General features: G+C 51.4%; 1 protein-coding gene across 2 annotated transcripts in view; it reads right to left on the bottom strand.

Annotated features, from left to right (window-relative positions):
• Positions 1 to 10,149: 10,149 nt before the first annotated feature.
• CDK12 (cyclin dependent kinase 12) overlaps positions 10,150 to 13,776 on the bottom strand; it is a 90,079-nt gene continuing 86,452 nt past the window's right edge. For both annotated transcript variants that reach the window (XM_066364310.1, XM_066364311.1), the window contains one exon: positions 10,150 to 10,276. The gene's annotated coding sequence lies outside the window, so the exon portion shown is untranslated. The remainder of the gene's footprint in view (positions 10,277 to 13,776) is intronic.

Below are 13,776 nucleotides of genomic sequence, written 5' to 3' on the forward strand. Positions count from 1 at the left end.
GGCTGGAGTTTTGGGAGGGAGTGGGAAGAGCTGCTGAGAGAGGCTTTCCCTTAAGAGAGAAGAGCAGAGGGGGCTGGGGAGGTGTAACTCCCTCTCCCGCCCCAACACACAAACACACAGTGGCAGGAATTTTATTTCCAAATGTCCCTTCTCTAGAGAGCTCACTGTTTCCCAGGAGACGCCTAGTGGAGAGGCCCCTTCCTGCCAGCCTCCCTGGCAGCCACTAGGCGGCTGTGGCTCTATCTTCTGCTTAGATATGCCACAGTGAGGGTCTCTCTCATGTGGCTTGTATTAATAGGAGGTGGAGCCCAGGCCTATAGGTGCTGATGGTGGAGCAGGCCAGCCAAGGGTGAGTGGGCAGTCAGGCCAGTGGGTAGACTGAGGAAACTGCTCACAGGACCACATTAATCAAGGGCATGGCATGCCTAGATACATGTACTGACCTGCCTTTGGTCACCAGAGCAAAAAATTCCTCCCTAAGCCTGACCAGGCGGTGCGCAGTGGATAGAGCATCGGACTGAGATGCTAAGAAACCAGGTTCGAAGGCTCTGGCCGGTTGGCTCAGTGGTCGAGCGTCGGCCTGGTGTGCGGGAGTCCTGGGTTCGATTCCCGGCCAGGGCACACAAGAGAAGCGCCCATCTGCTTCTCCACCCCTCCCCCTCTCCTTCCTCCCTGCCTCTCTCTTCCCCTCCCACAGCCAAGGCTCCATTGGAGCAAAAGTTTGCCTGGGCGCTGAGGATGGCTCTGTGGCCTCTGCCTCAGGTGCTAGAATGGCTCTGATTGTGGCAGAGCGACACCCCAAGATGGGCAGAGCATCGCCCCCTGGTGGGCATGCCGGGTGGATCCCGGTCGGGCGCATGCAGGAGTCTGTCTGCCTCCCGTTTCTAGCTTCGGAAAAATACAAAAAAAGAAAGAACCCAGGTTCGAGACCCTGAGGTTGCCAGCTTGAGCACGGGCTCATCTGGTTTGAGCAAAAGCTCACCAGCTTGGACCCAAGGTCGCTGGCTCGAGCAAGGGGTTACTCGGTCTGCTGAAGGCCCACAGTCAAGGTACATATGAGAAAGCAATCAATGAACAACTAAGGTGTCGCAATGTGCAACGAAAAACTGATTGATGCTTCTCATCTATCCGTTCTTGTCTGTCTGTCCCTGTCTATCCCTCTCTCTGACTCTATTTCTGTAAAAAAATTCCTCCCTGACACTCCCCTTCCCCAAACTGGTAGTGTTTTTTATTGTTTTTACCTTGAATATAAAAGTAATGGAGGCCCTGGCCGATTGGCTCAGCGGTAAAGCGTTGTTGGCCCGACATGTGGAAGTCCCAGGTTCAATTCCCGGCCAGGGCACACAGAAGCGCCCATCTGCTTCTCTACCTTCCCCTTCTCCTTCCTCTCTATCTCTTCCCTTCCCGCAGCCAAGACTCCATTGGAGCAAAGTTGGCCCAGGTGCTGAGGATGGCTCCATGGCCTCTGCTTCAGGCGCTAGAATGGCTCCAGTGCAATGGAGCAACACCCCAGATGGGCAGAGCATCGCATCCTGGTGGGCATGCCAGGTGGATCCTGGTGGGGTGCATGCGGGAGTCTGTCTGACTGCCTCCCCGCTTCTAACTTCGGAAAAATACAAAAGAAAAAGAAAGTAATGCATAATTGTAAAAATAGATAATTCCAATAAAACGGGATAAATAAAAGTTCCTGACTCAAATTTTATAATCTGTCTTTTTCCCTGGGAAAGCAATTAGCCTCTGGCTGAAGAGTCCAGGGCAAGAGTCTGCTGTGTTCAGGAAAAAGGGGGAAAGCATCATAACCCTGTGGAATGTTCTAGAATCTGGAAGGTCCTCCTGCAGCAAATATCCTTGTAGTGAAGAGGCTGATGTGAGTGTCTGTTTTCCCCGCAGAGGATCAGTGGCTTCAGAGTGCATTTCTTCCCACCCACTTTGTTGTTCCTGCACTGCCACCTCCTGGGTGCACCATGCTGCCCCAGTGTGGTCACTCAGGAAATAAGGGTTGGAAGAATAAATTAATGAGCTCACAGATGAAGAACCAGACCAAGAGATGGATACTTAGTTGCCTGAGTGGCCCATGTTCACAGATGATCACCATAGTCTGGAAAAACTGGCCTCAAATTCTCCACCTTTCCAAGGACTGACAGGACTTTAAGATTGGAATTAGTCAAAAGGGCCAAGCCTGTATAATTCCCCAGCTCTGGCCCTTGAACAGGAGAGGGTTGAGGCACTAGAGGGAGACTGTCAGGACAAGAGAGAGAGAGAGAGAGAGAGAGAGAGAGAGAGAGAGAAGGAAAGAGGTGGTAGAGGGCCTGATGTGAACTGAAAAATTAAATCCATGCCATACAGATGAGGTGGAGAGCAGTTTTGCCTCTCTACCCTGACAAGGAAGCAGCTCTGGCTGGAAGGTTTCATGTCATCTTCTAGTTAAAGGGATTTAAGCATATTGAGGAGACTTACCTGCTTCAAGGAGCGAGGAGGGGTCTACCCAACACAGCAATGGAGATGGAAGACTGCTTCTCACCTCTCTTTATCCTTCTTGCCTGATAAACTTAGGTAGGGCCCTGCCATCAACATATTATTCCTTTTAGCCACTGACAACTGTCAGAGAGGTCTTAACCTCATTTTACAAATGAAAAAAACCAATGCTAAGAATGGTAAAGTCGCCTGACCAGGCAGTGGAGCAGTGGATGGAGCGTCAGACTGGGACACGGAGGACCCAGGTTTGAGACCCTGAGGTCGCCAGCTTGAGCAGGGGCTCATCTGGTTTGAGCAAAGCTCACCAGCTTGAGCCCAAGGTCGCTGGCTGGAGCAAGGGGTTACTCGGTAGGTGGTAGCCCCCCGGTCATGGCACATATGAGAAAGCAACCAATGAACAACTAAGGAGCCGCAACAAAGAGTTGATGATTCTCATATATCTCCCTTTCTGTCTGTCTGTCCCTCTCTCTGACTCTGTCTCTGTCTCTGTCTCTCTCACACACACACACACACACACACACACACACACACACACACACACACACAAAGGTAAAGTCATTTACCCAGCTCAGAAACCAAGTGGTAGAACTAGGAAGGCGCTCTTATCCCAGGCCTGGCCCCTAACTGCTCTTTCCACTGAGGTCTCACCTGAGTAGTTGGTTTCCTGGCAGGCCATGATTTTATGGCCAGACCACCCTGGGGTAGATTTCAGGACAGGTTCTCTAACTCACAGAGGCCTCTGGTCTTTTTTTTTTAGCTAAAATCCTAGCTGTGTCCTGCTTTGTTTTGGCAGACCTTGTCCCTATTTCCCCTGAGAACTACTTAAGGCGACCTGGGAGATAAGGTGATAAAGTATGTGTCCCCCCAGACCTTGGCCCACGTGATCAGTGCTCCTGGAAGATGTCACCTTTCCCATTTGGCCAAGGTTATTTCTCAGGAGTTCTCAGTCTGTCACTGTGCTCCCTCCGCACCCCAAACCCTTCATATCCTCCTGAGGATGGCCCAAAACCTTTGCAGAGGGCAGTCCCCTCGAGACAGAAACCCGCGGCATTTGTGGCCCAGGGCTGGCACCTTGGTCCCGAACTCCAAGCCCAAGGCAGCCTCGCTGCTTCATGGCGCCCTCCCTGACCATCGGGCTTGGGGGGTGGGTGTTGGGGGCCAAGGTCTGGCCTGCCCGTCCTCCCTCCCTGCCCTGCCTGGCCGCCAGCAGCAGAGAACCGAGGGGCCAGCAGCCCGAGGAGCGGCTGGGGGCGAGGGCCCTGAAAGGGGCCCGCAGATGCCGCCTCTGCCCCCCTTCCTTGGCCGGGGCCCCCACGGTGTCGGGGAGCAGGAGGAATCAATCAGGATAATGAAGCCGCAGCCTGCCACGCACCGCGGGGGCACTGAGGAGTCGGGGCCGGTGCCAAGTCCGCCAGACGGTTCGGAGGAGCGGAGCCCGGCGCGGCCCGCCGGCGGAGTCTGCAGCGGCGGAAGCACGGAGCCGGTGCGCGAAGGCCGGACGCAGCTCCGCGCAGGCCCCTGGCAACCGCGCCTTGGCAACCGGGACGCCCGAGAGGAATCTTAAAGCTGCAGAGCATCCTTTCCTCGCCGCCGCCACCACCTGGACCCCAGGGGAAAGGGCCGTACCCACAAGGGGTAATGGGAGTCAGGCTCTCTGCCTCACGGAACTTCGGGGTTCCAACTGATACCCTCACTTATTTATTTGTCAAATGTAGATTGAGCCTACGTGCCAAAGCACGGGCTAGAGACAATGGGGAGGAGATCGGGCGGTGATTAAAAAATGAACAAGGTCCTGCCAAGAGGAGTTCACAGTCTAGCGCGCAAGGCAAACTGGCTGAGGTGAGCAAAGCCCTGTTACTCAGGATAAAGGGGCTTCGGCTGGAGGGCTGAGGGGCTGTTATAAAATATTCCTGCAGCACATCCCTTGCTCCAGGCCTTGAGTTAGACGCTTGTTTCTTGAACTGTTATTATCCCAACAGCCCTGTGAGATGTGTATTATTATCATCGTTATCAATCCCATTTTAAAGATGAAGAATTAGAGGCCCAGAGAGGTGAAGTAACTTAGCCAAAATCTCGTTTTATGTTTTGACAGTCTTGGACAATCTCTCTGGCTAGCTTTCATTACAGCATGTCTGGAAGGTTAGACCTGAGTGAGGACTTCCTAATACAAGCTGTGTAAGAAGTGAGGAGAAAGGGTAGCTAAAGGAAGAGATGCCTAATTTCTCCCTCTGCTACCAACTACCCTACCCCATGTGCCCTGTCCTGCAGGCCTCTATACAGGCAGAGGGGTAGAAGAGGCGACCTCCAGAGATCCCTCTGGTTCTGTGATTTGATCTCTTCTGCCTGAAGTGCAGGCACTGTGCCACCCTTCTGGGCAGCAGTAGTTGGCATGGGGATGCAAACTGGGGGAGATTCCAGGCTTCTTAAACAAGGGTCAGGGGTGGTGGGGAGGATTAGGGGGGTAGCAAGAGGGCTTTGGCAAAAGAAAGCCTGAGTCAATATCATTAGGAAGACTGGGCTTCGTCTTTTTTTCTCTTGTCCATCTCTCTTTCTGTTTCTGCACACTCATTCAGGTAAGAAATTTGTGCCAGAGCCAGGGGTAGGCTTGGAGGCTATTGGTGAGGCAAAAATTATGATGGCTTTGGAGCCAAGCCCATCTGGTTTCAAATCCTGGCTGTCACTTATCAGCTATGTTAGCTTGAACAGGTGACTCAATCTCCCTGGGCCTTATTCAGTTTCCTCATCTGTAGAGGCATTATTATCTACCTTCAGGATTACTGGGAAACTTAAATGCAGTGAGAAAAATGTATGTATGGTGTCTGGCACATGGTAGATGCTTAACAAATTTAAAGATGCCTTTGCTTTTTTTTTTTTTTTATTATTTGTTTTAAGTGAGGAGAGGAGATAGTGAGACAGACTTCTGCATACATCCTGGCTGGGATCCACCCGTTAACCCCATCTGGGGCTGATGCTCAAGTACTGAGCTATTTTTAGTGCCTCAGGCTGATGCCTGGGCCATGTTCAAACCAATCGAGCCACTGGCTGTGGGAAGGGAAGGATGGGAAGTGAGGGGTTGGGGGGGGGGAAGCAGATGGTTGCTTCTCCTGACCGGAGATAGAACCCGGGATATGCATATGCCAGGTTGATGCTCTATCCACTAAGCCACCGGCCAGGGCTGCCTTTGCTTATTTTAGTAGTCTAATGATGGCTCCCAAAGATATGACCACAGGCTAATCCTCAGAACTGTGACTGTTACCTTATCTGTCTTTGCAGATGTGATTAAGCTAAGAATATATGTACACACACACACACACACACACACACACACATATATATATATTTTTTTTTTTTTTTCCTTAGTGAGCTAGAGAGAGACAGAAGGGAGAGAGATGAGAAGCATGAACTCATACTCTAGTTGTTCACTGATTACTTCTCATACATGCCTTGACCAGGGTGAGGGTGGGGGAATTCAAACCAAGCCATTGACCTTTAGGCTCAAGACAGTGACTATGAGATCATGCCAATGATCCCATGTTCACGCTGGTGACTGCACACTCAGGCTGGCAACCTTGGGGTTTCAAACCTGGGTCCTCAATATCCCAGATCAATACTCTATCCATTGAGCTACCACTGGTTAGGCAAAGCTAAGAATCTTGAGATGGGGAGATTATCCTGCCTGGATCAGCTGAATGTGTTTAAGTGCCTTTGTAAGAGAGAGGCATAGGGAGATTATAAACACACAGAAGAGCAGAAGTTGTGAAAAGACAGAAACTGGAGTGATATGGCTACAAGCAAAGGAATGCCGGCAGCCACTAGAAGTTGAAGGAGTAGATTCTCCCTTAGAGCCTCCAGAGAGAGTATACAGAGTCCTGCTGACATCTTGATTTTCGCACAGTAAAATTGATGTTGAACTGCCGGCCTCCAGAAATGTGAGAGAATACCTTTGTTGTTTTAAGCCACCAAGGTTGTGGTAATTTATTACAGCAGCCTTGGGAAAGGAATACATTTCATTGGAGGTTCTGTCTTGAACAAAACCTAGTACCTGCCCTTAAGGTGTTTAGTGTAGTGGGAAATAAAGGAAAGGAAACAATATATAGGGATGCCCAGAAGGTGGAAGGGTAAGGCACATAAAGCTGTTGAGTTAGAGGAGTTAGCCAGCTAAGGGACTAAAGCAAGAAGGGCATTGCAAGCAGAGGAAACAGTGCGGGTAAAGGCACAGAGTAGGAGAGAACACTGCCTTCAGGAAACTGCTCACACATTTGGGATGGCAGGTGCATGGAGATGGGGGTGGGGGGGTATCATGACAGAAATGCTGAGATGGGCAGCAGGGGCAAGAGAGCCAAGTAGCTTTCACTCCAGAATGGAATCAATCCCTCCACCCTATGCTGGCACTGGGCCCTGATCAGAGAACCCCAGACTGTCAGTACCGGACAGAAGCCTTGGAATCCCTCCAGTCCAGTCTCGCCCTCTCACACACAGGGAAATTGAGGCCTATAGAAAGTGAGTCCATCCAGAGAATAAGCTAGAAACTGATGGCTGCACTCTGCCCTTTCTGTTGAGCCTGAGTGTCCCATGTCTGATGGTCTTAGAGACACTGCCTGGTGGTCCCTCTGTAGCCTACTTCCAAAAAGCACAGGCCCTGTGGTCTCTAAACAAAGAGGGGGAAATTTGCATATTATTTACATGTTGCTAATTAGATGAGAAAGGCAGATTCACTCAACCCCTTCACTTCATGCCTGCCCCATCCTATCCCACTCCCATTGAGTTCTTCCTCATCCATCTCTTGACCCCAGCAACTTCTCCAATAATTCCAGCCCAGGTCTTACCCCTCAAGACCCTTACCTAGTCCCAGTCCAACCCCTACTGTATTCAGTGGTTGGTCCTGCCTGGAAAAAGCAGCTGGTGGGTGTTTAGTATATCTAGTCTGGGTAGAGGATCCTGGAGCAGGTTACAGTGAAAAGGAAGACGATGGACTTTCCAGCTTGAGGTTTACTCTAGGAACAGAACGGGAGCAGAGAGCTCTGACTCCTGCAGCCCAGGGGCCATCTGAATGGGGCTATGCAGTGGGGGAGGAAGGTGCTCCTTGGGGATGTGGTAGGCAGGTGCCAGCTGCATGCCCCAGGCCTGCCCCAAGCCTCTTGGCTGGCAGCCACACCAGCCTGTGAAGGCTGGCTACATTGAGGGAGGGGGAATCCTGGGGAAGGTCAGGGAGCATCCTTTGGCCTGGCAACCTAACACTGGTTAAGGTGAGATTACCGTGCAAGTTATTGAGGATCCTCCAATGGGGATAGCACATCCAGATTCTTGGGGCTTTCATAAACCCAGCCCAGAAAATTGTGAGGCACTGTGCTAAACTAAGCACATTGTCTCTTTGAAGGGAGGCAGTCAATATATGTTTCCAGATAATGAGGGCCCCCCTGTTTCCTGAAGACAGGTAAGGAGGAAAGGGGGGCCCAGACAGGCACAGATTCTGTCTCTCTCACCTTCCATTAGCTCCCTCTTCCCTCTGAAACCAAGGCCACCTCTCCCAGATGAGAGATCTGCGCCTGTCATCTGATAGTAACCACAGAGAAGGACACCACACTATAGCCACAACAATGCACAAAATGAGCTTACGTGCCCCAGAGTTGCTGTGGGGCTCTGTCACCACCACGGCTGACTCAGGTAGACAGGAGCTGGGGAATGTTAGTGCATTCGGACTTATGCAGAAACCTGAAGCACATTTCAGACTAGCAACTTGCAGAAACCAGCTTGCTCTGGTTAGGACAGGGGCCTGGATATGAGAGGAAAGGCTGCCCTGCATATGTGAATAATTCCCCGCCATGCACAAGTGATGTGTGAGCTGGGTGTACACGTGCTACAAGGTGCCTCAGCAAGCACCCTGACCGGCACCCACGGCTCTGTGCACACGTCCCCGTCTGCACAACCGGATGGTGCGCCAGTGTCCTCATGGAATTCCACCTTACCTCTTCTCTGCTCTGGGCCTTCTCTTCTTGCTTCCTGGTAAAACAGAAACTGGGGTAGGCACATCAGTTTCATCATCCCCAGCCCTGCTCCCTTGTGTAGAGAGTCTCTGTCTCCATTTTCCCATGACAGCAAGCAGTGGATCCCTCCTTGGTCCTGAGTGGGGGAAATCCCAGCCCCTTACTGGCCGAGATGACTCCATCTTGCACCAATTCCTCTGCCCTGGTAGCTCCTTCTTCCCTATGTGTCCCATGCCACTCCCTCACCCTGTGACCAAGTCAAGAGGAGAGGTGGGAAGAAGTGGGGTGGCTCTGTGGGAGCAGGGTAGGAAGGGTGGATCAGATACTGTTCGATTTTGCCCGTGTCCCTCTGGAGCACTGCTGCTCATTTAAAATTCCGATTTAAAGCTGAGCGGCTCTTTAAATTTCCACATTAGCATGCCGCCCTGATGCCAGGCCAAGATGTTGGGATGGATTTGGCAGGAACGCCTCTAACAGCGGCAAGCAGCAGCATTTGCCAGCAATAAAACAACGCATGAATAAAAGAAGCCGGGTTGGCGGCAGCGGCAGCAGCAGCAGCACAGGTAGCTGGGTGAGCTCAAGGGGCCCAGATATTCGGGGGCTCGGAGGCCTATGCAGGGGCATATATGAATATAGGCCTCTGTGACTATCTCGGCCCTCACCTTCGATCTGTGCCTGCAGTGGAATCTGGGGTGAGGGCTTAGGCAGGATTGGGGATTCTCCCCTGTGCCTGTCTCATCCTCCTCCCCACAGGATTATCACCTTGGAAGAGACAAATGTTGCCTTTGATGAGGACACAGGACTTGGCCCACAGCCTGAGCTGTCCTACTTTACTGGGGCCCCAGAGAACAGGTAGGGTCAGAGAAAGCAACATGGCCTACAGTGGATTCTACATCTATGACCCCAGATACCTGGGTGCTAAAGGGCACTGTCAGGATAAGGGGACTGGATGACAGGCAGCCATGAGGACTGGATATTGGTGCTGAGCTGGGTGGGAGAGATGCTCTGAGCTTGCAGTTGGCTAGAATGGGGAATGGCCAGGAAGAGCAAGGGGTTGGCCAAACTTGAACTTCCTGTAGACTCGGGAATATTGTTTGAGGTCAGATGGCAAGGCAGAAAGGTTAGATGAAAGCCTAGGCTGAAGGCTGGCCACCTCCCAGGGGTTGTTTTGTCCACTCCATTTCCCAGGGTCTAGAGAGTACAGCCCCAGAGGACTTGAGACTGCTGGGTCCGGTGTCCCCTCTGCTCCAGTTATCTAGCTGAAACTCATCACCAGTCCTGTCAGGAATAAGTAGGATGTCTTGCTCTTACCATCTATACCTCCCACTCGGTCAAACCATCCCCTTCCCTGAAACCCAGAGGAAGAGGGCAGAAGCAAAGGGTGGCAGAAGATGGTCTTTGTAGTCTTAGCTAAGGCAGAAAAGAGGGGCACCCTTCTCTGATGGGACTCCTCCCTTCCAGCTCATGAGTGATTTCAGGCCCCACTTTGAACTCTCTCAATCCCTGGAGAAGCTGGAGAACAGGCAGGGAGAGCCAGGCTTTAGCAGGGCAGAGCCCCCATACTGGACCTTGGGCTAGTCCTGTCCTGTTTCTTCCAAACCTGTTCCTCGGCCCACACATTGGAGGTGAGACAGCTCTGGGGTGAGGGAGTGGTTAAGGAGCTAAGTTCAGGCCAGAGACATATCATTTTGTCATTTATTCATTCATTCAACAAATATTTACCAAACAGCTGCTTTACACTCGGAACTGTGCTGGGCACTGGGAGCACACTGGTGAACACAGACAGACGTGGTCACTGTCCTCGTGGAACTTTCCAGCTGGTGGGGGAAATAAGATCATTATTCAAATGGCTGCACAAATTAGTGTGAAACTGTGCTAAGGGCTCTGAAAGGATATATAGTACCATGAAAGTATATAATCGGGGGACTTGGCTGAGACTAAGGAGTTTGAGGATGAGCTTGCAAAGGAGACAGAGAAAGAGCAGCCAGAGTGGTAGAACTGGCAATGATATCACAGGTCAGAGGAGGAGGTGGTCAACTGCACGGAGAGGTTCCGAGAGCTCATGAGACACCTATTCATCCTGACTCCTCACCTGCTAGTTGTGACTACAGGTATGGAAAGGCGCTGGCATCGTGCCTGGCTCACAGTTGGTGCTCTGTAATGTTAGCTCCCTTCCTCCCCTCCCCAAGCTAAATCTCCCTCCAGGGACCCCAGATTTCTGGAACAAAAGAGCTGCTTAGGTTCAGCTTCCTCTGTCAATCAGGCCCCAAACCCCCACCACCCAGTCCTCAGTGAGGGACTCTAGGCCTCACCTGCTTCCCCACATTAGTCCCCTCACATGGAGCCCTATCACTTCCTAACCCAGTGGTCGGCAAAGTGCGGCTCGCGAGCCACATTTGGCTCTGTTGACTAATGAGTTTGCCAACCACTGCCCTAACCTAATTCTTCCTTTGCATTGGCCTTCCATGAACAGGGACTGGGGGTCTAGGTCTCGGGGTAAGATGCCATTCTGGCTCTGCTTCTGGGGCTGAGTCTGAGAAAAAAAGAGAGTTGGAATCTTCAGCAGCTTCCAAAGCTGCCCGGGGTGAATCTGAGTGTCTTAGGTAGGGAGAGGGAGAGTAGTGGGGAGATGGGGAGGGGGCTGCCCACCCAAGGCGGCGTAGAGCCCAGAGCCTTTTCCATCACAGACACCCCATCTGTCTCCCACAGAAGGCTTAGGCTGGAGGAGGTGCTGAAAAGGGGGGTATGAAGGGTGAAACTGCACAGTCTGTGAGCCAGCATGAATGCGGTGGAGGTGCTGACCCAGAAGGATGGAAGGTTCAGCGTGGGTCTCAGCAGGGCTTTTGTCTGGGCCACTGAGGACTAGAGGTCAGACTTTGGAACCAGAGGCGGGAAGATGATGGGAACACTGTGTGCTACTCTCCCTAGACAGCTCTGTGTTTGATTTTGATTTACAGCTCCCTACCTCACTGACCAAAGGGCAAAGAATCACATCCCTCTGGCCCCAAAATTAATGGTGTTCCTAAGCCCAGGGCTAGGCTGCATTCACGATGCCTCCCTCTTCTCAGCAGTCAGACCTTTTCCAGACCTTAAAATAATATTTTAGTTACATTTGACAGTTTTCAGAGTGTTTCCTTTTACATATTACTTTAAATTGATCCCACTAAAGTCCAAGTAGGTAAACATTATTATTATTAACCTGTAGATGAAACAATGGAAAGATTAAGTGAAAAGCTAGGGTAATAGGGAAATAAGAAGGCACTCAAACCCAGGTCTCCTGACTCCACCACCAGCCAGTAGGCTGTACTGACTTAGACCTTCCGTTCTCATTTTCAGTGACATTGTACAACCCCCACTGCCAACTCAGGTCTGGGCTTTCTAGGAAAAAGCTCAGAAGAATTCCTTCCTTGGGACTGAAAACTTTGGGAGATACCCAGGCCTTGTTGAACATACATCGACATACCCCCCCCACCCCACCCCAACATCCAGACACTAGAAAACTGGACATTCCTAGTGGGATGTGCCTCCTACATATGAAACTATGAGAGAGCCCTTGCCTGGAAGTTGTGAGGAAGGAGGGGCAGGACAGGGTGCAGGAAGTAGAAAATGTCAGTCCAGGAAGCAGCTATTAGGGTCCACTCCAGGTTCCAAAACAGACCCTTGGGAATCCTTGTGGCCATCTTCTTCCCACACTCCAAGTTCTTAATACTTTCCCCTTTTTCTCTCTGCCTACACTAAAAAAATATATATGACTCCATAGCTTCCCTGCCTGCTCCAGTCTTTTCTCCCATTCTTCCTTGTTCAGAAGTTCTTCCTCAGGTATAACTTTATTTCTTCAGGCTGCCACTTACTCCCTCTAAAAGTACTCTAAAACAGGTGCCAAGGGAACCCAACACAGAGCTTCAGTTATTAAATATAAATAGACAGGGAAGGGGAACTGAATATAGAGACAGATATTATATCTCTCAGTCCCTGTAAGTTATTAGAAGGCACTGGTGGTTGCTAAGCAACAGGTCTCCATAGAGGACAAGGCACCGAGAAGAAATGCCTCCTTTGACTGAATTTTGGGGTAAGAGGGTAGGGAGGGTGGAGGTCAAAGGTCTGTTGTCTGGCAGGCAGAGCTGCTGGGAATGGTTGGTTTGTCCTCCAAGTCCAGCCCTAATGGCCTTAGCAGACTCCACCTTTACAGCCTTCAGGATTGGTGGAAGGAGGAAGGCCTCAGGCAGTCCTCCTTTCCTGCCAGGAGGAGGAGACCTGGTTTCCATAGCAACCCAGAAACAATCCTGGCCTTGTTTTGCTTATGACCTCTTTGTAGCCTTCTCATGGAGCACTATCATGGACCCCTTTCTCTGACCCCTAACTTCTGATTTGAGGGGGAGGGCCCATAGGAAGTTTGGAGGAGGGGTGCCACAAAGCTGGTCTTACTTTGCCCCAATGTGACCTATTAAACTCTAAAGGGGCAGTGACTTTTCAGGGGAAAGGGCTTCCAGGTGTCCTCTGACCTCTGCATCCCTTAAGCCACTGCAGAAAGCACAGCCACATGGTGGCATACAGGGCAAATTCTGGGCCCAGGCTTGCTTTCTAAAGGCCAGTACAGACTGGGGCTGGAGGTCAGGAGAGAATGAGGGGGTCGGGTCTTTTATGCCCCTTGGCCATCCAGACGCCCATCCTCCTTGAGCTGAAGTCCACTGTTGTCAAGACTCGAGAATGGAGATATAGAACATTAACGTATGTCAAGTATAAGTGAGTGGCACCGAGGGGCATAATCTGTTTTTCTAATATGACCACAAGCAGAGAGTTAGAAGAATTAGGCCGACAGCTGCTGGTCCCCCCCCACCCCACCCTTTCTGCCCCCCCTCCTCGCTCTCCCTCTCCCTTCCTCCTCGGCATTTGCACACACCAATGGCAGCCGAGCCCTGCTCGCGATTTCTCTTAATCTTCTTCCACCATCCTGCGCTCTTTCCGCAGGCGGTGCTGCGAAGCCGGCAGAGCCCCGCGTCACACCTTACTGCTCTCTGAGATTGCTCCACAGAGAGCTCAAGGAGATGGCAATTCGGTGCTGATGCCGGCTGGCAGCAGTTGGAAGAGGGGAAGGAGGAGAGAGAGGGAGGAGGGGAGGGGGAAAAAGTTGGCACAGATACCAAGTTTTTCCCTAGAGAGACTGGGGGGGGGGCACAAGAGAAGAAGAAAATGACACAGAGGAAAGGAAACAAGGAAAATGAGGCAGAGAGACAGAGAGAGAGAATGCATGAGTTAAAGTTCTAGCAGACATCCACATGTGTACACCCCTACCTCACCTCACTCATGACCCTCTAAA

This window comes from Saccopteryx leptura, chromosome 2 (genome assembly GCF_036850995.1).
Source record: "Saccopteryx leptura isolate mSacLep1 chromosome 2, mSacLep1_pri_phased_curated, whole genome shotgun sequence".
NCBI lineage: Eukaryota > Metazoa > Chordata > Mammalia > Chiroptera > Emballonuridae > Saccopteryx > Saccopteryx leptura.